The following is a 24836-nucleotide window of genomic DNA, read 5'->3' on the forward strand; positions in this document are numbered from 1 at the left end:
GTGTATGCCGTTGATGCTCGAGGTACAGATTGTAAAGTTGAGGTTTACGACGCGGTTGTGGTTGGGGTTGGTAATGGTACTGTTGGCGTTGATGATGGTGGTACTGGTTATGCTGTTGGTGCTTGTAACCTTTGCACCATATTCTCCAAAGCCACTACTCGGGCGCGAAGCTCGTTGACTTCTTCTATTACACCGGGATGATTGTCGATTCGGACGAGCTGATAAATAAGATCTAGTATTTGATGTAGTATATAATCGTAACGAGATACTCTGGAAATAAGAGAGAAAATGGTGTTTCGGACAGGTTCGCCGGTAAGTGCTTCAGGTTCTTCGCCAAGAGGCTAATGTGGTAGGTGGAAAGGATCACCTTCTTCTTGTCTCCAATGATTAAGTAGACTATGAATCCATCTCCAATTCATCCAAAATAGATGATGGCTGATTGGTTGATCCATTCCGGTCACACTGCTTGAATCCGAATATCAGAATCCGAGGAACTTGAACTAGTGGCGAGTTTCATTTTGTATGATTGAATAAAAGATTTTTCGATATGAAATGATTTCTAGCTATCGGATGGTATTCTAATTACATAGAATATCTATATATATAAAGCAAAAGATTTCGTAGATTACGGAGGAATTTACGGAATATGCTAGGCAAAGTTTACAGTAACAGATACGCTAAGATATGGATTAGCAGATACGCTAAGATATGAATATTTGTCTATACACTATTCATGCAATCAATGCAGTAAGATGTGTCTAGACTAAGAATGATAAGCAGGTAATTTCCAAAGGGTGATAAGTAGGTAACTTTTGACACAAAATGATAAGCAAAACTTTTGACATGCAGACACGGTCGAAGTCCAGACTCACTAATGCATCCTAACGACTTATCAGTTAGACACACTAATGCAGACCTGGTTTGCTAAGACCACCACTCTGATACCAACTGAAAGGACCCGTTCATATACATTATAAACGATTCACAATAGTTGATTACATCGCGAGGTATTTGACCTCTATATGATACATTTTACAAACATTGCATTCGTTTTTAAAAGACAAACTTTCTTTACATCGAAAATTGATGGCATGCATACCATTTCATAATACATCCAACTATAATTGACTTAGTAATAATTTTTATGAACTCAACTACTCGAATGCAACGTCTTTCGAAATATGCCATGAATGACTCCAAATAATATCTCTAAAATGAGCAAATGCACAGCGGAAGATTTCCTTAATACCTGAGAATAAACATGCTTTAAAGTGTCAACCAAAAGGTTGGTGAGTTCATTAGTTTATCATAATCATTCATTTCCATCATTTTAATAGACCACAAGATTTCATATATTGTCACGCGTAACTCGCGAATTAAAATTCATTCATATGGTGAACACCTGGTAACCGACCTTAACAGGATGCATATAGAATATCACCATCATTCCGGGACTCACATCGGACATGATAAATCGAAGTACTAAAGTAGTTCAAATTCTCTGACTGGGGCTTGTTAGTGCCCATAGATCTATCTTTAGGATTCGCGTCAATTGGTGGCAATTATAATAAACACCAATTCTTAGGCTACCAAGCTAAAAAGTGGCATATTCGGTTTGATAATCCAACCATAGAATGTAGTTTCGATCACTTGTGTCTATTTCGTAAAGCATTTATCAAAACAGCGCATGTATTCTCAGTTCCAAAAATATATATTGCAAAAGCATTTAAAAAGGGAGCAAATGAAACTCACCATACTGTATTTACTAGTAAAAATACATATAACGTCATTGAACAAGTGCAAAGTGGGTCTCGGATTCACGAACCTATATTAATTATATATATTTATATGTTGGTCAATATCTGTCTAACAATTTAGGTTAAACTGTAGTGTATCACAATCTTAATGCTCGAGACTAATCTGCAAAAGTCAACAAAAGTCAATTTGACTGAAAAAATAATTTCAAAATTTATACATGATTATTATATAGTTTAAATATAGTCATTTTATATATTTAAATATTTTTAACAGGTTTTATTAGAGTAAAAATATAATTCATTTATTATTAAATAAAATTTTATATATTAAAAATACTTTTATATATCTTAAGTAATAAAATTTATAAAGTTCATTTATTATCATAAAAATAATATGATAGGTATTATTAATGTAATTATTTTACACGTAGAAAAATATCTTTGTATCACATATTTATTTGATAAAATAATATCGATAATAATAATAGTAAGTAAAAGTTGTATTATTTTGTAATAATAATTATTATTATTCTACTAATAATAATAACAATATTTATATTTATGAAAAAATGATATTAAGATAAAATGATACTTCTTATTAATAATACTAATGAAATTTTATATTAAAAATGTTATTCCTATTAAAATAATAATTTTTGTAAAAATGATAGTTTTAATATTAATAATACTTTTAATAATAGTAATGATAAAAATAATGAAAACGATATTCTTAGCTAAATCAATACATGTAAATCTTAATCTCAATATGATACATATACTCATTATTTCCTAATCAATTTGTTAATAACTTTTAGTCGTCTTTTATATCGCGTTCATATTAATGATAATAATAGTGATCATAATAATTAGGTGTTACTAATATTAGTTTTAATTATAATAATACTAATAATAATAAATATTATGATAATATTAATGATCATACTAATAACTATTTTAAAGATAATAATAATAATAATACTAATTATAACTTTAACGATAATAACGATAGTACTAATAATAAAAATAACAATTTTAATGATAATACCTTTTATTGATAACGATAATAATAATAATAATAATAATAATAATAATAATAATAATAATAATAATAATAATAATAATAATAATAATAATAATAATAATAATTAGATAAAAACTATAACAACGATAATAACGACGATAATAATAATCATTTTTAATAATAATACAAAATTTCAATTGACTATAACTTCTAATCCGTTCATCGAAACCATTCGATATCTAAATGAAAAGTTCTTAATTTTTCGCTAGCTTTCCAACGACATGCATATCTTATACCTTATCTCAACCGCATATGTAACTAATTCAGGATTCAATATAACCTATCTAACGACAATATCAAAAATACAAGCATGCATTATCCTATATACTCAAGCACTAGTCAGGGATACACTATTAATATATAAAAGTTAAGTTATGAGTGCTCACGTATCAATATTGAGATTCAATATTGCAGGAAAGTACGTAGATGCAACGGAGATGATAACCACTAGGTTGACCTTACGAGCATACCCTTGATCCATACCCATAACCTCCATAGCTATAACCCACAATTTCCTTAGCTCTATCCCGCTCATAAAATTTATTTTGAAAATATGCGAGCAGAACCTCGTTGTAGTATTTTATGACTACGTTATTATTATATCTCATTATATTGTAAAGTATATATATATATTTTTATCTCAAAATATAAGTTTGAAATATTTATTTAATAATATAATATTTAGTTTTTCATAAGTAATTATATTTCAAGACTCATTTATAATCGTTTAATGATAGAAAATATTATGTTATATTACGCTTACGTTTTTGAAACATAATATATATTTGTAATTAATAATATTTAGCTTTAATTAGGTTCTTCAAATTTCATTAACAAGATATCTTATAAAACATTCTGATAATAAAGTTTTCTCTAAATTGAAAACGTTTTAGTACTAAATCAAATAATTATGATACCTTTTGTTTTCCAAAACTAATATATATTTAAGAATCATCTTGTTAAAAGGTTAAAATAATGGAAATCGTTATATCGTATTTTTAAAAGTAAAATTTATATATAATAGGTTTCAAGTTTTTAAAATACTAACTATTGATGAAGCGTGATATAAAGTCCAAAGGTTAAATGAATGTGCGAAATCATTTTAAGGTAAAACGTCGATATTTATTTTCTAAGTTATCTATATCCCATAACTTTACTTTCATTTTAAATAATATTATAGTTAAATAAATTACGCATATAAATAGGACATCGAACAGGAACTACACTAACCCTTGTCTAGTTCCCGTTAATTGACACTTTTTTTCTTACTTGTAAATCACTTTACCAATTATTCCGAATACCGTTAAAAGAAAAAGGTTTCCTAATTCAAAGTGGACCTCTCAACAGAGACACGCAAATCATATCACAATGAATCTTGATAACTCAACCATTTGATATTATCTTATAATCTCGTCAATAAAAATATTAAATTTATATCGAAACAAATACGCTCATGTAAAGTATTATTCATTCACTACTTTATTAACGTTTCCAATTCGTAAATAGATCTCATAACTTATATTCATATCAACTAAACCATTAAATGTTTTATTAATATATCTATTTACACGTAATTGTTCATGAATCGTCAAGAGCAGTCGAAAGGTAATTGATTATATGAACACAGTTCAAAGTTTTTGATATTTCAACAATACAGACTTTGCTTATCGTGTTGAAAACATATAAATATTAAAATTTAAATTTGGTGAGAAATTTCTGGGTTGTCACATCTATTACGCAATCTTTCTGTAAAATTTGAGGTTCCAATTTTATATATCGAGTACGAATTTTGGAGTCAAAGTTTTTGAAACAAAAGTCAAACATTTTGTTCTTGAAGAAATTAGAGATCGTGTTGATGTTTCAAGTCAAATTAACGATCCAGAAAGATTCTAAGAGGGATTTGAAACATATTTCATGTTGTGATTGTGGTCTAAAACATTCTAAAATCTCGAAAGTGATTTGGAGTTCATAAACGAGTTAAATGTCTGCTGTATCATTTTTTTACTTATTCTGTTTATTTGATTCAAACAACAATTTTGGGTCGTTTTTGTTTGATTTGAAGTTAATGAATCCAACAAATATGTAGTAGTAGTATTGAAATTGATCTTGGGTCAATTTGTATGATGAAGTAGAAGATGAAGTTAGATGATAAATAATTCGGGTTAAATACATATTAGGTTAGAATAATTTCAGAAAAGCAATGATGGAAGGATAGTTGAATGAGTGTTTGTGTTAACGGGAGGTCTCGGGTTCGAGCCTAGGCGGTGCCAGTTATTTTTTTTAAAGCTTGTTTTGAAGTTAGTCAATTTTTATTTATTTATTTATTTATTTATTATTATTATTATTATTATTATTATTATTATTATTATTATTATTATTATTATTATTATTATTATTATTATTATTATTATTATGATTGTTATTGTTATTGCTAGTGTTAATTACTATTGTTAAAATTGTTATTATTACTAATATTATTATCATTACTTAGTATTATTGTTATTATTATTACTAATATTAACATATGTATTATTATTATTATAATTATAATTATGATCATTATTATTATTATTATTATTATCATTAATATTAGAAATTGTAACATTTTTATAATTATTAGTATTATTATTATGTGATTACTAAAATCATTATCATAACTATCATTAACAGTAAAATTAATATTTTTATAGTTATTATCATTAATATCATTATTATTATTATCACTAATAGAATTATTAACATTATTATTTTTCTTAGAAATCTAAAGTATTATAATTATTATCGTATTTAATATTATTTTAATATTATAATAATTACTATTTTCATTAGCAAACAAATGATATATATATATATATATATATATATATATATATATATAGGGGCAGGATCAATGGGGAAGTAACCAATCGGGGGGAAGCAAAAAAATTTTGTTTTTTCGTTTTTTTTGAAATTTTTTTTTCCGGCGTCAAGATCACACAAAAATATGAATATTTAGAAGAGACACTTCGTGATGAATGTTATTATTTAGGCGGGAAAACGATCGACAAAAATAACATTCAAGATAATATTGTTCGTGAAGAATACGAACGTTTTTTTTCCATGTTTTGTGAAGTAAAATTTAGCCCGATTTAGAGTTTAGGGTTTAGGGTTTAGGGTTTAGGGTTTAGGGTTTGGTGTTTTGGGTTTGGTGTTTTGGGTTTATTCCATAAACCCTAAACCCTAAACCCTAAACCCTAAACTCTAAACTCTAAACTGTTCGTGTTAAAAACTCAATCTAAATCCTAAATCTAAACCCTAAATCTAAACCCTAAACCCTAAATTTCTAAACCCTAATATCTAAACCCTATAAACCCTAATATCTAAACCTCAATAGCTAAAACCTCAAAATACACTCGAAAAACACGATAATTGTTATATATTACTTCTTCGAGCGTTTTCCCACCAAAATAAAAATATTTATCACAAAGTGTCTCTACTAAATGTTCATATTTTCATCTCATCTATAATGTTCGTGAACAAAGTTTTTTCAAAAAATGAAAAAAAAAAAATTTTACTTCCCCCCGATTGGTTACTTCCCTCTTGATCCTACCCATATATATATATATATATATATATATATATATATATATATATATATATATATATATATATATATATATAATTGTTCGATTTCAATTATGTATATTAATATATATACAAATGATATAGGTTCGTGAATCCAAGGCCAACCCTGCATTGTTCAGTTGTCAATGCCGTCATATGTATTTTTACTACGAAATATAGTATAGTGAGTTCATTTTCTCCCTTTTACTCTTTACATTTTTGGAACTGAGAATACATGCGCTGTTTTTACAACTGCTTTATTACATGCCTTTGAAATCTATATTTTTGGACTAAGATGCTTTTATAAATGTTTGACGAGATAGACACAAGCAAAACATTCCTCGAATGAATTATTATGCAGACAGAAGTTCTATTGATTATGATTGAATTAGTTGGACGTTATAATTGCCACTAATTGATGTGAATATTTTCCCCTGATTATTATAGCTTGGTAACCTAAGAATTAGAAACGGGTATGTCCCTAATTCACGCGAATCCTAAAGGTAGCTACCGGGTTTAACACCCTCACCCAGAATGTTCACTAGACGGAAGAGCTAGTGGGCGTGGTGTTTAGTTCTTTGTAGTTTATATATTATACAGACGAGATGTTCTGTTTTGGGGATATTATTGATGCACATTATATGTTAAGGTCGGTTACCAAGCTAAGCAATTAAAGCAAAGTGAATGTTATGTATCGAAAGAATGATTTTATACACAGGTTATGTGTATGTTATTTTTGTGCACGAGAGATGTGTACGGTTATTAAAAATCGCGAGGCAACCTACGGGGAAGAAAAGGATACGAACCTACTCTGCCAAGCATTATGAAAAATGGTTTCGTACACGAGATAGGTGTACTGTATTTAAAATCTTGTGGTCTATCAAAATGATGAATTTTATTGTTTATGATAAACATATGAACTCACCAACCTTTTGGTTGACACTTTAAAGCATGTTTATTCTCAGGTATGAAAGAAATCTTCCGCTGTGCGTTTACTCATTTTAGAGATATTACTTGGAGTCATTCATGACATATTTCAAAAGACGTTGCATTCGAGTCATTGAGTTCATCAAGATTATTATTAAGTCAATTATAGTTGGATATATTATGAAATGGTATGCATGCCGTCAACTTTCGATGAAATGAAAGTTTGTCTTTTAAAAACGAATGCAATGTTTGTAAAATGTATCATATAGAGGTCAAGTGCCCCACAATGTAATCATATGTTATTATATTTGTCCTTATGGATTAGGACGGGTCGTCTCACAAACCAACATATGACATTCCTTGTTTCTGATGCGGTAGGCATGATTGGTTATGGCGATCCATTATATGTAGAGACGGAGTTGTTAACAAAAGAGTCAGATGTGTATTCATTTGGTGTAGTGTTATTTGAAGTGTTGTGTGGCACATTATCTCTAAGCAACCCCAAGGATGGGCGCCCGCTGAAATGTCCCGTTCTTATTGATTAAAAACGTTCCATATTAATTGATTTCGTTGCGAGGTTTTGACCTCTATATGAGACGTTTTTCAAAGACTGCATTCATTTTAAAACAAACCATAACCTTTATTTCATCAATAAAGGTTTAAAAAGCTTTACGTAGATTATCAAATAATGATAATCTAAAATATCCTGTTTACGCACGACCATTACATAATGGTTTACAATACAAATATGTTACAACAAAATAAGTTTCTTGAATGCAGTTTTTACACAATATCATACAAGCATGGACTCCAAATCTCGTCCTTATTTAAGTATGCGACAGCGGAAGCTCTTAATAATCACCTGAGAATAAACATGCTTAAAACGTCAACAAAAATGTTGGTGAGTTATAGGTTTAACCTATATATATCAAATCATAATAATAGACCACAAGATTTCATATTTCAATACACATCCCATACATAGAGATAAAAATCATTCATATGGTGAACACCTGGTAACCGACATTAACAAGATGCATATATAAGAATATCCCCATCATTCCGGGACACCCTTCGGATATGATATAAATTTCGAAGTACTAAAGCATCCGGTACTTTGGATGGGGTTTGTTAAGCCCAATAGATCTATCTTTAGGATTCGCGTCAATTAGGGTGTCTGTTTCCTAATTCTTAGATTACCAGACTTAATAAAAAGGGGCATATTCGATTTCGATAATTCAACCATAGAATGTAGTTTCACGTACTTGTGTCTATTTTGTAAATCATTTATAAAACCTGCATGTATTCTCATCCCAAAAATATTAGATTTTAAAAGTGGGACTATAACTCACTTTCACAGATTTTTACTTCGTCGGGAAGTAAGATTTGGCCACTGGTTGATTCACGAACCTATAACAATATATACATATATATCAAAGTATGTTCAAAATATATTTACAAATATATTTTGATGTTTTAAGTTTATTAAGTCAGCTGTCCTCGTTAGTAACCTACAACTAGTTGTCCACAGTTAGATGTACAGAAATAAATCGATAAATATTATCTTGAATCAATCCACGACCCAGTGTATACGTATCTCAGTATTGATCACAACTCAAACTATATATATTTTGGAATCAACCTCAACCCTGTATAGCTAACTCCAACATTCACATATAGAGTGTCTATGGTTGTTCCGAAATATATATAGATGTGTCGACATGATAGGTCGAAACATTGTATACGTGTCTATGGTATCTCAAGATTACATAATATACAATACAATTTGATTAAGTTATGGTTGGAATAGATTTGTTACCAATTTTCACGTAGCTAAAATGAGAAAAATTATCCAATCTTGTTTTACCCATAACTTCTTCATTTTAAATCCGTTTTGAGTGAATCAAATTGCTATGGTTTCATATTGAACTCTATTTTATGAATCTAAACAGAAAAAGTATAGGTTTATAGTCGGAAAAATAAGTTACAAGTCGTTTTTATAAAGGTAGTCATTTCAGTCGAAAGAACGACGTCTAGATGACCATTTTAGAAAACATACTTCCACTTTGAGTTTAACCATAATTTTTGGATATAGTTTCATGTTCATAATAAAAATCATTTTCTCAGAATAACAATTTTTAAATCAAAGTTTATCATAGTTTTTAATTAACTAACCCAAAACAGCCCGTGGTGTTACTACGACGGCGTAAATCCGGTTTTACGGTGTTTTTCGTGTTTCCAGGTTTTAAATCATTAAGTTAGCATATCATATAGATATAGAACATGTGTTTAGTTTATTTTAAAAGTCAAGTTAGAAGGATTAACTTTTGTTTGCGAACAAGTTTAGAATTTACTAAACTATGTTCTAGTGATTACAAGTTTAAACCTTCGAATAAGATAGCTTTATATGTATGAATCGAATGATGTTATGAACATCATTAATACCTTAAGTTCCTTGGATAAACCTACTGGAAAAGAGAAAAATGGATCTAGCTTCAATGGATCCTTGGATGGCTCGAAGTTCTTGAAGCAGAATCATGACACGAAAACAAGTTCAAGTAAGATCATCACTTAAAATAAGATTGTTATAGTTATAGAAATTGAACCAAAGTTTGAATATGATTATTACCTTGTATTAGAATGATAACCTACTGTAAGAAACAAAGATTTCTTAAGGTTGGATGATCACCTTACAAGATTGGAAGTGAGCTAGCAAACTTGAAAGTATTCTTGATTTTATGAAACTAGAACTTTTGGAATTTATGAAGAACACTTAGAACTTGAAGATAGAACTTGAGAGAGATCAATTAGATGAAGAAAATTGAAGAATGAAAGTGTTTGTAGGTGTTTTTGGTCGTTGGTGTATGGATTAGATATAAAGGATATGTTATTTTGTTTTCATGTAAATAAGTCATGAATGATTACTCATATTTTTGTAATTTTATGAGATATTTCATGCTAGTTGCCAAATGATGGTTCCCACATGTGTTAGGTGACTCACATGGGCTGCTAAGAGCTGATCATTGGAGTGTATATACCAATAGTACATACATCTAAAAGCTGTGTATTGTACGAGTACGAATACGGGTGCATACGAGTAGAATTGTTGATGAAACTGAACGAGGATGTAATTGTAAGCATTTTTGTTAAGTAGAAGTATTTTGATAAGTGTCTTGAAGTCTTTCAAAAGTGTATGAATACATATTAAAACACTACATGTATATACATTTTAACTGAGTCGTTAAGTCATCGTTAGTCGTTACATGTAAATGTTGTTTTGAAACCTTTAGGTTAACGATCTTGTTAAATGTTGTTAACCCAATGTTTATAATATCAAAAGAGATTTTAAATTATTATATTATCATGATATTATGATGTACGAATATCTCTTAATATGATATATATACATTAAATGTCGTTACAACGATAATCGTTACATATATGTCTTGTTTCAAAATCATTAAGTTAGTAGTCTTGTTTTTACATATGTAGTTCATTGTTAATATAATTAATGATATGTTTACTTATCATAATATCATGTTAACTATATATATAACCATATATATGTCATCATATAGTTTTTACAAGTTTTAACGTTCGTGAATCACCGGTCAACTTGGGTGGTCAATTGTCTATATGAAACCTATTTCAATTAATCAAGTCTTAACAAGTTTGATTGCTTAACATGTTGGAAACATTTAATCATGTAAATATCAATCTCAATTAATATATATAAACATGGAAAAGTTTGGGTCACTACAGTACCTACCCGTTAAATAAATTTCGTCCCGAAATTTTAAGCTGTTGAAGGTGTTGACGAATCTTCTGGAAATAGATGCGGGTATTTCTTCTTCATCTGATCTTCACGCTCCCAGGTGAACTCGGGTCCTCTACGAGCATTCCATCGAACCTTAACAATTGGTATCTTGTTTTGCTTAAGTCTTTTAACCTCACGATCCATTATTTCGACGGGTTCTTCGATGAATTGAAGTTTTTCGTTGATTTGGATTTCATCTAACGGAATAGTGAGATCTTCTTTAGCAAAACATTTCTTCAAATTCGAGACGTGGAAAGTGTTATGTACAGCCGCGAGTTGTTGAGGTAACTCAAGTCGGTAAGCTACTGGTACAACACGATCAATAATCTTGAATGGTCCAATATACCTTGGATTTAATTTCCCTCGTTTACCAAATCGAACAACACCTTTCCAAGGTGCAACTTTAAGCATGACCATCTCTCCAATTTCAAATTCTATATCTTTTCTTTTAATGTCAGCGTAGCTCTTTTGTCGACTTTGGGCGGTTTTCAACCGTTGTTGAATTTGGATGATCTTCTCGGTAGTTTCTTGTATAATCTCCGGACCCGTAAAGTGCTTCAAACGGCTCCATCTCAATGCTTGAATGGTAGCTGTTGTTGTAGGAAAATTCTGCTAATGGTAGATGTCGATCCCAACTGTTTCCGAAATCAATAACACATGCTCGTAGCATGTCTTCAAGCGTTTGTATCGTCCTTTCGCTCTGCCCATCAGTTTGTGGATGATAGGCAGTACTCATGTCTAGACGAGTTCCTAATGCTTGCTGTAATGTCTGCCAGAATCTTGAAATAAATCTGCCATCCCTATCAGAGATAATAGAGATTGGTATTCCATGTCTGGAGATGACTTCCTTCAAATACAGTCGTGCTAACTTCTCCATCTTGTCATCTTCTCTTATTGGTAGGAAGTGTGCGGATTTGGTGAGACGATCAACTATTACCCAAATAGTATCAAAACCACTTGCAGTCCTTGGCAATTTAGTGATGAAATCCATGGTAATGTTTTCCCATTTCCATTCTGGGATTTCGGGTTGTTGAAGTAGACCTGATGGTTTCTGATGCTCAGCTTTGACCTTAGAACACGTCAAACATTCTCCTACGTATTTAGCAACATCGGCTTTCATACCCGGCCACCAAAAATGTTTCTTGAGATCCTTGTACATCTTTCCCGTTCCAGGATGTATTGAGTATCTGGTTTTATGAGCTTCTCTAAGTACCATTTCTCTCATATCTCCAAATTTTGGTACCCAAATCCTTTCAGCCCTATACCGGGTTCCGTCTTCCCGAATATTAAGATGTTTCTCCGATCCTTTGGGTATTTCATCCTTTAAATTTCCCTCTTTTAAAACTCCTTGTTGCGCCTCCTTTATTTGAGTAGTAAGGTTATTATGAATCATTATATTCATAGATTTTACTCGAATGGGTTCTCTGTCCTTCCTGCTCAAGGCATCGGCTACCACATTTGCCTTCCCCGGGTGGTAACGAATCTCAAAGTCGTAATCATTCAATAATTCAATCCACCTACGCTGCCTCATATTCAGTTGTTTCTGATTAAATATGTGTTGAAGACTTTTGTGGTCGGTATATATAATACTTTTGACCCCATATAAGTAGTGCCTCCAAGTCTTTAATGCAAAAACAACCGCGCCTAATTCCAAATCATGCGTCGTATAATTTTGTTCGTGAATCTTCAATTGTCTAGACGCATAAGCAATCACCTTCGTTCGTTGCATTAATACACAACCGAGACCTTTCTTTGATGCATCACAATAAATCACAAAATCATCATTCCCTTCAGGCAATGACAATATAGGTGCCGTAGTTAGCTTTTTCTTCAATAACTGAAACGCTTTCTCTTGTTCATCATTCCATTCAAATTTCTTCCCTTTATGCGTTAATGCAGTCAAGGGTTTTGCTATTCTGGAAAAGTCTTGGATGAACCTTCTGTAGTAACCAGCTAGTCCTAAAAACTGGCGTATGTGTTTCGGAGTTTTCGGGGTTTCCCACTTTTCAACAGTTTCTATCTTTGCCGGATCCACCTTAATACCTTCTTTGTTCACTATGTGACCGAGGAATTGAACTTCTTCCAACCAAAATGCACACTTTGAAAACTTAGCGTACAATTCTTCCTTTCTCAATACTTCTAACACCTTTCTCAAATGTTCACCGTGTTCTTGGTCATTCTTTGAGTAAATAAGTATGTCATCAATGAAAACAATGACAAACTTGTCAAGGTATGGTCCACACACTCAGTTCATAAGGTCCATGAACACAGCTGGTGCATTAGTTAAACCAAACGGCATGACCATAAACTCGTAATGACCATAACGTGTTCTGAAAGCAGTCTTTGGAATATCATCTTCTTTCACCCGCATTTGATGATACCCGGAACGTAAGTCAATCTTTGAATAAACAGACGAGCCTTGTAGTTGATCAAATAAGTCGTCGATTCTCGGTAGTGGGTAGCGGTTCTTGATGGTAAGTTTGTTCAACTCTCGGTAGTCGACACACAACCTGAATGTACCATCTTTCTTCTTGACAAACAAAACAGGAGCTCCCCACGGTGATGTGCTTGGTCGAATGAAACCACGCTCTAAAAGTTCTTGTAATTGGCTTTGCAGTTCTTTCATCTCGCTGGGTGCGAGTCTGTAAGGAGCACGAGCTATTGGTGCAGCTCCTGGTACAAGATCTATTTGAAATTCAACGGATCGATGTGGGGGTAATCCCGGTAATTCTTTCGGAAATACATCGGGAAATTCTTTTGCAATGGGAACATCATTGATGCTCTTTTCTTCAGTTTGTACTTTCTCGACGTGCGCTAGAACAGCATAGCAACCTTTTCTTATTAGTTTTTGTGCCTTCAAATTACTAATAAGATGTAGCTTCGTGTTGCCCTTTTCTCCGTACACCATTAAGGGTTTTCCTTTTTCTCGTATAATGCGAATTGCATTTTTGTAACAAACGATCTCTGCTTTCACTTCTTTCAACCAGTCCATACCGATTATCACATCAAAACTCCCTAACTCTACTGGTATTAAATCAATCTTAAATGTTTCGCTAACCAGTTTAATTTCTCGATTCCGACATATATTATCTGCTGAAATTAATTTACCATTTACTAATTCGAGTAAAAATTTACTATCCAAAGGCGTCAATGGGCAACTTAATTTAGCACAAAAATCTCTACTCATATAGCTTCTATCCGCACCCGAATCAAATAAAACGTAAGCAGATTTATTGTCAATAAGAAACGTACCCGTAACAAGCTCCGGGTCTTCCTGTGCCTCTGCCGCATTAATATTGAAAACTCTTCCACGGCCTTGTCCATTCGTGTTCTCCTGGTTCGGGCAATTTCTAATAATGTGGCCTGGTTTTCCACATTTATAACAAACTACATTGGCATAACTTGCTCCGACACTACTTGCTCCGCCATTACTCGTTCCGACACCATTTGTTCCTTTCGTTCTATTAACCCCTGGTCCGTAGACCTCACACTTCGCCGCGCTATGACCATTTCTTTTACACTTGTTGCAAAATTTGGTGCAGAACCCCGAGTGATTCTTTTCACACCTTTGGCATAGCTGCTTCTGATTGTTATTGTTGTTGCGGTTATTATTGTTGTTGGGATGATTGTTGTAGTTGTTGTTGTTGTTGTTGTTGTTGTTGTTGGGCCGTTTGTTGTAGTTGCGATTGATGTTGCGATTGTTGGGATAATTGTTGCGATTATTGTTGTAATTGTTGTTGTTGTTGTATTGGTGATTCTTATCACCGTTTTCCTCCCACTTTCTTTTGACTTGCTTCACATTGGCCTCTTCAGCAGTCTGTTCTTTAATTCTTTCTTCAATTTGGTTCACGAGTTTGTGAGCCATTCTACATGCCTGTTGTATGGAGGCGGGCTCGTGTGAACTTATATCTTCTTGGATTCTTTCCGGTAATCCTTTCACAAACGCGTCGATCTTCTCTTCCTCATCTTCGAATGCTCCCGGACACAATAGGCACAATTCTGTGAATCGTCTTTCGTACGTGGTAATATCAAATCCTTGGGTTCGTAACCCTCTAAGTTCTGTCTTGAGCTTATTGACCTCGGTTCTGGGACGGTACTTCTCGTTCATCAAGTGCTTGAATGCTGACCACGGTAGTGCGTACGCATCGTCTTGTCCCACTTGCTCTAGATAGGTATTCCACCATGTTAACGCAGAACCTGTGAAGGTATGCGTAGCGTACTTTACTTTGTCCTCTTCAGTACACTTACTTATGGCAAACACCGATTCGACCTTCTCGGTCCACCGTTTCAATCCGATCGGTCCTTCGGTTCCATCAAATTCCAAAGGTTTGCAGGCAGTGAATTCTTTGTAGGTGCATCCTACACGATTTCCTGTACTGCTAGATCCAAGGTTATTGTTGGTATGTAGCGCAACCTGTACTGCGGCTATGTTTGAAGCTAGAAAAGTACGGAATTCCTCTTCATTCATATTCACGGTGTGTCGAGTAGTCGGTGCCATTTCCTTCAAAATAGTTAAATGGAACAAGTTAATCATACAGAATATTAAGAGTAGTTAATAGTATTTCGTAGCATAATATGAACTCATTTATAAAAGCTTTTTCTTCATATTAGCGTTTTATAAGTTTAAATTCGGGTAGTACCTACCCGTTAAGTTCATACTTAGTAGCTAATATACAATTCAACTACTACAATTCTATATGAAAAACTGATTATAATAATATTTCGCGTTCAAACTTTTATACAATATTTTACAAACTTACAATACCGCTTATTTTACATAAAGCATGAAATATAGCACACAATAACTTTGATACAAGATAGTTGTGAAGATAATTCTAGATAGTACACAAGTCGTTCAGCAAAGGCAATAAAGACACGTAATTCATACGTCCAGAAACAAGTCATGCATTCTGGTTTTACTAGGACGACTTCCCATCCTTGGTCTTGTGCAACATAACCGTTATGGCCATTGATAAGACAGCGTGTTGTAACGTCGTCAAAGGGACGAGGATTACGTAATGTCCAACAGTCCCGTAACAATCTAAAAACCTCATTTATTACCCCAATTACCGACTCCGTCACTTGTGGGAACGTTTTGTTTAATAGCTGTAGCCCGATGTTCTTTTTCTCACTTTGGTGAGAAGCGAACATTACTAACCCATAAGCATAGCATGCTTCTTTATGTTGCATGTTAGCCGCTTTTTCTAAATCATGAAGTCCTATATTCGGATACATTGAGTCAAAATAATTTCTTAACCCGTTGCGTAAAATAGCATTTGGGTTCCCCGCAATATATGCGTCAAAGTAAACACATCGTAACTTATGGGTTTCCCAATGTGATATCCCCCATCTTTCAAACGAAAGTCTCTTATAAACCAAGACATTCTTGGAACGTTCTTCGAATGTCTTACAAACTGATCTCGCCTTAAATAGTTGTGCCGAGGAATTCTGACCGACTCTAGACAAGATTTCATCAATCATGTCTCCGGGTAGGTCTCTTAAAATATTGGGTTGTCTATCCATTTTGCGTTTTTATACTGTAAAATAGACAAGAGTTAGATTCATAAAAAAAAATACTTATTAATACAAGCAATTTTTACATATATCATAAAGCATAAGCACACTATATTACATATATTACACCACATGAATACAACTATCTTATTCCGACTCGCTTGTTTCTTCTTCTTCAGTTTTGGTTCGTTTTGCCAAGTTTCTAGGGATATATGATTTTCCCCTAATACGAGCCGTTGTTATCCACATTGGTTTAGAAAAACCTGGTGGTTTAGAGGTTCCCGGGTCATTGTTACAACTTAAGGACTTCGGGGGTTGACGATACATATAAAGTTCATCGGGGTTGGAATTATATTTCTCTATTTTTATGCCCTTTCCCCTATTATTTTCTTTTGCCTTTTTAAATTCAGTTGGGGTAATTTCTATAACATCATCGGAATTCTCGTCGGAATCCGATTCATCGGAGAATTGGTAATCCTCCCAATATTTTGCTTCCTTGGCGGAAACACCATTGACCATAATTAACCTTGGTCGGTTGGTTGAGGATTTTCTTTTACTTAACCGTTTTATTATTTCCCCCACCGGTTCTATTTCTTCATCCGGTTCCTCCTCTTCCGGTTCTGATTCTTCTTCCGGTTCCGACTCTTCTTCCGGTTCCTCTTCGGGAACTTGTGAATCAGTCCACGAATCATTCCAATTTACATTTGACTCTTCATTATTATTAGGTGAGTCAATGGGACTTGTTCTAGAGGTAGACATCTATCACATAATATCAAACACGTTAAGAGATTAATATATCACATAATATTCACATGTTAAAAATATATAGTTTCCAACAAAATTTGTTAAGCAATCATTTTTCAAGTAAACACGGTCGAAGTCCAGACTCACTAATGCATCCTAAAAAACTCGATAAGACACACTAATGCAAAATTCTGGTTCTCTAAGACCAACGCTCTGATACCAACTGAAATGTCCCGTTCTTATTGATTAAAAACGTTCCATATTAATTGATTTCGTTGCGAGGTTTTGACCTCTATATGAGACGTTTTTCAAAGACTGCATTCATTTTAAAACAAACCATAACCTTTATTTCATCAATAAAGGTTTAAAAAGCTTTACGTAGATTATCAAATAATGATAATCTAAAATATCCTGTTTACGCACGACCATTACATAATGGTTTACAATACAAATATGTTACAACAAAATAAGTTTCTTGAATGCAGTTTTTACACAATATCATACAAGCATGGACTCCAAATCTCGTCCTTATTTAAGTATGCGACAGCGGAAGCTCTTAATAATCACCTGAGAATAAACATGCTTAAAACGTCAACAAAAATGTTGGTGAGTTATAGGTTTAACCTATATATATCAAATCATAATAATAGACCACAAGATTTCATATTTCAATACACATCCCATACATAGAGATAAAAATCATTCATATGGTGAACACCTGGTAACCGACATTAACAAGATGCATATATAAGAATATCCCCATCATTCCGGGACACCCTTCGGATATGATATAAATTTCGAAGTACTAAAGCATCCGGTACTTTGGATGGGGTTTGTTAAGCCCAATAGATCTATCTTTAGGATTCGCGTCAATTAGGGTGTCTGTTCCCTAATTCTTAGATTACCAGACTTAATAAAAAGGGGCATATTCGATTTCGATAATTCAACCATAGAATGTAGTTTCACGTACTTGTGTCTATTTTGTAAATCATTTATAAAACCTGCATGTATTCTCATCCCAAAAATATTAGATTTTAAAAGTGGGACTATAACTCACTTTCACAGATTTTTACTTCGTCGGGAAGTAAGATTTGGCCACTGGTTGATTCACGAACCTATAACAATATATACATATATATCAAAGTATGTTCAAAATATATTTACAAATATATTTTGATGTTTTAAGTTTATTAAGTCAGATGTCCTCGTTAGTAACCTACAACTAGTTGTCCACAGTTAGATGTACAGAAATAAATCGATAAATATTATCTTGAATCAATCCACGACCCAGTGTATACGTATCTCAGTATTGATCACAACTCAAACTATATATATTTTAGAATCAACATCAACCCTGTATAGCTAACTCCAACATTCACATATAGAGTGTCTATGGTTGTTCCGAAATATATATAGATGTGTCGACATGATAGGTCGAAACATTGTATACGTGTCTATGGTATCTCAAGATTACATAATATACAATACAAGTTGATTAAGTTATGGTTGGAATAGATTTGTTACCAATTTTCACGTAGCTAAAATGAGAAAAATTATCCAATCTTGTTTTACCCATAACTTCTTCATTTTAAATCCGTTTTGAGTGAATCAAATTGCTATGGTTTCATATTGAACTCTATTTTATGAATCTAAACAGAAAAATTATAGGTTTATAGTCGGAAAAATAAGTTACAAGTCGTTTTTATAAAGGTAGTCATTTCAGTCGAAAGAACGACGTCTAGATGACCATTTTAGAAAACATACTTCCACTTTGAGTTTAACCATAATTTTTGGATATAGTTTCATGTTCATAATAAAAATCATTTTCTCAGAATAACAATTTTTAAATCAAAGTTTATCATAGTTTTTAATTAACTAACCCAAAACAGCCCGTGGTGTTACTACGACGGCGTAAATCCGGTTTTACGGTGTTTTTCGTGTTTCCAGGTTTTAAATCATTAAGTTAGCATATCATATAGATATAGAACATGTGTTTAGTTTATTTTAAAAGTCAAGTTAGAAGGATTAACTTTTGTTTGCGAACAAGTTTAGAATTTACTAAACTATGTTCTAGTGATTACAAGTTTAAACCTTCGAATAAGATAGCTTTATATGTATGAATCGAATGATGTTATGAACATCATTACTACCTTAAGTTCCTTGGATAAACCTACTGGAAAAGAGAAAAATGGATCTAGCTTCAATGGATCCTTGGATGGCTCGAAGTTCTTGAAGCAGAATCATGACACGAAAACAAGTTCAAGTAAGATCATCACTTAAAATAAGATTGTTATAGTTATAGAAATTGAACCAAAGTTTGAATATGATTATTACCTTGTATTAGAATGATAACCTACTGTAAGAAACAAAGATTTCTTGAGGTTGGATGATCACCTTACAAGATTGGAAGTGAGCTAGCAAACTTGAAAGTATTCTTGATTTTATGAAACTAGAACTTTTGGAATTTATGAAGAACACTTAGAACTTGAAGATAGAACTTGAGAGAGATCAATTAGATGAAGAAAATTGAAGAATGAAAGTGTTTGTAGGTGTTTTTGGTCGTTGGTGTATGGATTAGATATAAAGGATATGTTATTTTGTTTTCATGTAAATAAGTCATGAATGATTACTCATATTTTTGTAATTTTATGAGATATTTCATGCTAGTTGCCAAATGATGGTTCCCACATGTGTTAGGTGACTCACATGGGCTGCTAAGAGCTGATCATTGGAGTGTATATACCAATAGTACATACATCTAAAAGCTGTGTATTGTACGAGTACGAATACGGGTGCATACGAGTAGAATTGTTGATGAAATTGAACGAGGATGTAATTGTAAGCATTTTTGTTAAGTAGAAGTATTTTGATAAGTGTCTTGAAGTCTTTCAAAAGTGTATGAATACATATTAAAACACTACATGTATATACATTTTAACTGAGTCGTTAAGTCATCGTTAGTCGTTACATGTAAATGTTGTTTTGAAACCTTTAGGTTAACGATCTTGTTAAATGTTGTTAACCCAATGTTTATAATATCAAAAGAGATTTTAAATTATTATATTATCATGATATTATGATGTACGAATATCTCTTAATATGATATATATACATTAAATGTCGTTACAACGATAATCGTTACATATATGTCTCGTTTCAAAATCATTAAGTTAGTAGTCTTGTTTTTACATATGTAGTTCATTGTTAATATAATTAATGATATGTTTACTTATCATAATATCATGTTAACTATATATATAACCATATATATGTCATCATATAGTTTTTACAAGTTTTAACGTTCGTGAATCACCGGTCAACTTGGGTGGTCAATTGTCTATATGAAACCTATTTCAATTAATCAAGTCTTAACAAGTTTGATTGCTTAACATGTTGGAAACATTTAATCATGTAAATATCAATCTCAATTAATATATATAAACATGGAAAAGTTTGGGTCACTACACCCGCCTTTGATAAGATTGGTGCGAAACACTACAAACAAAACAAAATTGATGAAATTATTTTTTCTAGTATTAAGGATGAAATAAATCCTAAATCACTAGAGGAGTTTACAAACATAGCTTACCAATGTTTGAAGAAGCCACGTGAAAAGTGACCTTTAATGACAGAGGTTGTGACTACACTTGAAAGCGCCTCAAACCTATTTTATTAAAAACTGACAATCTTTTTTTTTTCTTTTTCACTAAGTGTCCATAACATTTACCATCTTGTTTAAACACCAAATATTGCATCAAAATACAACATTTTAAAGTTAGACATAACCTCAGGTATTTCACAACCCATTACAATTACAAAGTGTAAATTTCGACCCAATAGACACTAACAAGTGGTTTATTGCATGATAACCCAACACGATAACACGAGCATGATCGCGGGGATTTTTCAATCCCCAACCCAAGTCCAAAGTCCGAGTGCATCCCACTATAATCTCAAGCACTCCTATCCATCTAGGCTATCAACTAGATATCTTCAAGTCCAACAGTACCTATAAAAAGGTATATACAACGAGGGTAAGCTAATGCTTAGTGAATGCAAACATTATATACATATATACATAAATCACGTCAACCGCATTCACCGAGTACAACACGCATACAAGATAGTAACATAACTAGCATGTCAAGTCACATGGAAGTATGCTAAATAAATACACAACACACAAAATATAGGGTTAACCATAATCACAAAGGGACAGTACTCTCATTTCCCGTGATACTTACATTTCCCATAAGTGTTAAATAACACTCATCCCTTAATCACAAAGGAACGGTACTCTTATTTCCCATGGTACTCACATTTCCCATAAGTGTTAAATAACACTCATTCCATAATCACAAAGGGTCGGCACTCTCATGTGACGACCCAGAAAATTTTGACTAATTTTAAATCAAACTCTCGATACGATTTAATATATTTGACACGATAAGCAAAGTCTGTTAGGAAAAGTCTCAAAATTTTTGAACTGATTCATATATTCAATTGATCTTCGACCATTCCCAACGATTCACGAACCTGTACTTGTAGATAAATATGTACTTATATATATATATATATATATATATATATATATATATATATATATATATATATATATATATATATATATATATATATATATATATATATATATATATATAAAATGTATAATTATCAAATATTCAAATAATGTTATCATATAATGAATGATATAATTACATAATTAAATAAATTGTAATATTAATATATTAAATGTCGTTACAAGTTAAAATATAATTGTTATACTAATATTATTATTACTTTCATTATTAATATAAAAATCAGTATTAGTTCTTTTATTATGTTCAATATATAATATATGAAATTTAACACATGTAAATTGTTATATTATTACTAAAAATTACCATTTTTAATTAAAACTACTAATATCATTATTTTTTTTACAAATTATTATTATTATCATTAATAATATTATTTTCATTTTTATAGTTAATATCATTATTTATTATTATTATAATTATGAAGGATATAATTATTATTAATAGTTTATTTTTAATAATATTAATAGTATTATTATTATATTTATTAATAAATTAAAAAGGCAAATATTTACACAATCTATTAGGAGTCCCCATCAAATTTTTTGTATTATTTCCCTTATTCCTATTTGACAGCTCATTGAGGAATTAGTTAACAAATAATAACAAAATCTGTTGTAAATCACAATCATACTGTGTTTAATTTTGTTCTTTGTCTCTAAAATTGTACAAATCAAAGATTCAATCTTAAGAACAAAACAAATTTAGTTTCCAATCGCTATCTGTTTTTCAATTCCTTTTCTTTTACTTCTATCTCCTCCTTCCTGGATGATTCTTCCTGTCTCTGAATCTGGTTACGGGTAGAAAAATCAATCCATAATAATAATAAGAACAAAATCAATCCATTATAATTCAGTAAGATACAAAGATTGCTAGATATTAATCAGATATAAAACAAATTTGAATAGAAATCAATAACAGAAAAATGTACGAATTTGTTACCTGTCATAATCTGATTTATTATTCTTGTTTTCTTCTTGTTTGAAGAACCCTGTTTGCGTTTTATACATGTTGACTGTCCTTCCTTCCACTGCTCAAGATTCTTGGACGACTTCAATTAAACACTACAAACCAATTTTAATCGAATTTGTTAGCTGTCAATAACAGTTAAAGCGTACGAATCCGTTACACTTCACTATCTACTTTATTTTTCTTGTTTGATCCTTCTAGCTCGATTCTTCCTATCGACCCTCTCAATTCTATAAACCAATTAATCATTCACTTTTTGTGAGATATTTGAAAAACCACCTATCTATCTCTTACTCTCTCTCTTTTCTGTTTACAACAGAAACCGGTTACCACCAAATGTTTTGAACCCATCAAATATCAACCAAGGAATTTAGCCCGTAAACATCAAACTTATATATATAAAAATATATACTTACATGATAGAAATCACCACCAAACACCATAACAGTAGCTGCTACACTACAAGTTTCTGTTTTGTTCAAACCATAGACCACCACCATTCGCCATCCAATACCACAACAACCATAACTGGTACTCTCTTTCTTCTGTTTTGGTCGAGTGAACAACAACCAAAAACCACCACCATCTTTTTATTGTATTTCGTGTAACCACCAAGAACAACCACCTTGCAAACCCTCTTCCACCGTTGAAACCGCCACCTTCTTTCACCACGACAACATCCTCACCATCTTCATCTTAAACCCCATTTCGATCATCACGTAAACCATAATTCAACATGACTAATCGTTACTATTATTCCTACTTCATGTTTAACCACCTCTAATCTTCAAACCCATAAACCACCCATTTCATCACCTTAACACCATACTATCACCTTTGCACTATAGTTACGTCTACTGCTGAGCTATACCATTCATGTTTTCTACTGCTAAACCAACAACGAAACCCAATGATAAACAACCTACAAATGTTGCTCAATTACTGCTACGGCTGCTATTGTTCTTTCTGTTTCTATACATCACGCAAACAAACCCCAAGACCCAAACACCATCGAACCAGGCTGCAGCACTGCTGCTATGCTTTCTGTTTCTTTCCTTCTGGTTCAAACGAGCTTGTAAAAACCATCAGACTTCATCTTTAAACGGCTGCTGCAGCTGCTTTGCCGTTTCTATTTCTATAATTTTTGTTAAAGTGATGAGTAAAGATAATAATGAATGATGGGTAACGATAAATGTGGATGCTTTAATAATGATGAAGAGGAAGTGATGCAACAGCTATTGGTTTCTAAAAAGTTCACTTAATGATTGCCAACGACTACTTCTTGTTCCTTTTCCTTTTCTTAAAAAAAAATCCAACCGACACCCATTATTCTTTTTAAATGGACACGATGATTGACTTAGTGGTAGGGTTTCTATGCCATTTTCTTTATTTGTGAACTGTATTAGATAATGGATAGGTAGTTAACGAGCTTCAAATATCTAATAGAGAATTTATTAGTGGGTTGTAGATCAATTTTCGTAATAGGCTAATCAATCGTTGGACTTTTTAGTGTAACATGGGCCGTGAGCTTTAGGATTAATTGGGCCAGATTACCACAAATCTGTTGCAGCAGAAAACTGTCTCCTATATCTTCTAATATGAACGAAGGGAGTAAATGGGTTGAAACAGAAAATTTTAGAAGAAAAAGATGATATTTCTTTCGATGATATAGTGGGTTGATAATAGTGAATGATACTTAAAAATTTTGATGATAAGGATCATAAAGATAAATGAAGATGATGGTATGATTAAGATTATGAATTAAGATTATGATTATAATTTATGATTTTATGTGATAAATAATGGTTAGATTAGATGATGAGATG

At 32.0% G+C, this 24836-nt stretch overlaps 1 pseudogene; it reads left to right on the forward strand.

Annotated features, from left to right (window-relative positions):
- The window catches only part of LOC139888271 (probable receptor-like protein kinase At1g30570), a 93616-nt pseudogene extending 72497 nt beyond the window's left edge, over nucleotides 1-21119 (forward strand).
- The last annotated feature ends 3717 nt before the right edge of the window (nucleotides 21120-24836 follow it).

This window comes from Rutidosis leptorrhynchoides, chromosome 2 (assembly GCF_046630445.1).
Source record: "Rutidosis leptorrhynchoides isolate AG116_Rl617_1_P2 chromosome 2, CSIRO_AGI_Rlap_v1, whole genome shotgun sequence".
Classification (NCBI taxonomy): Eukaryota; Viridiplantae; Streptophyta; class Magnoliopsida; order Asterales; family Asteraceae; genus Rutidosis; species Rutidosis leptorrhynchoides.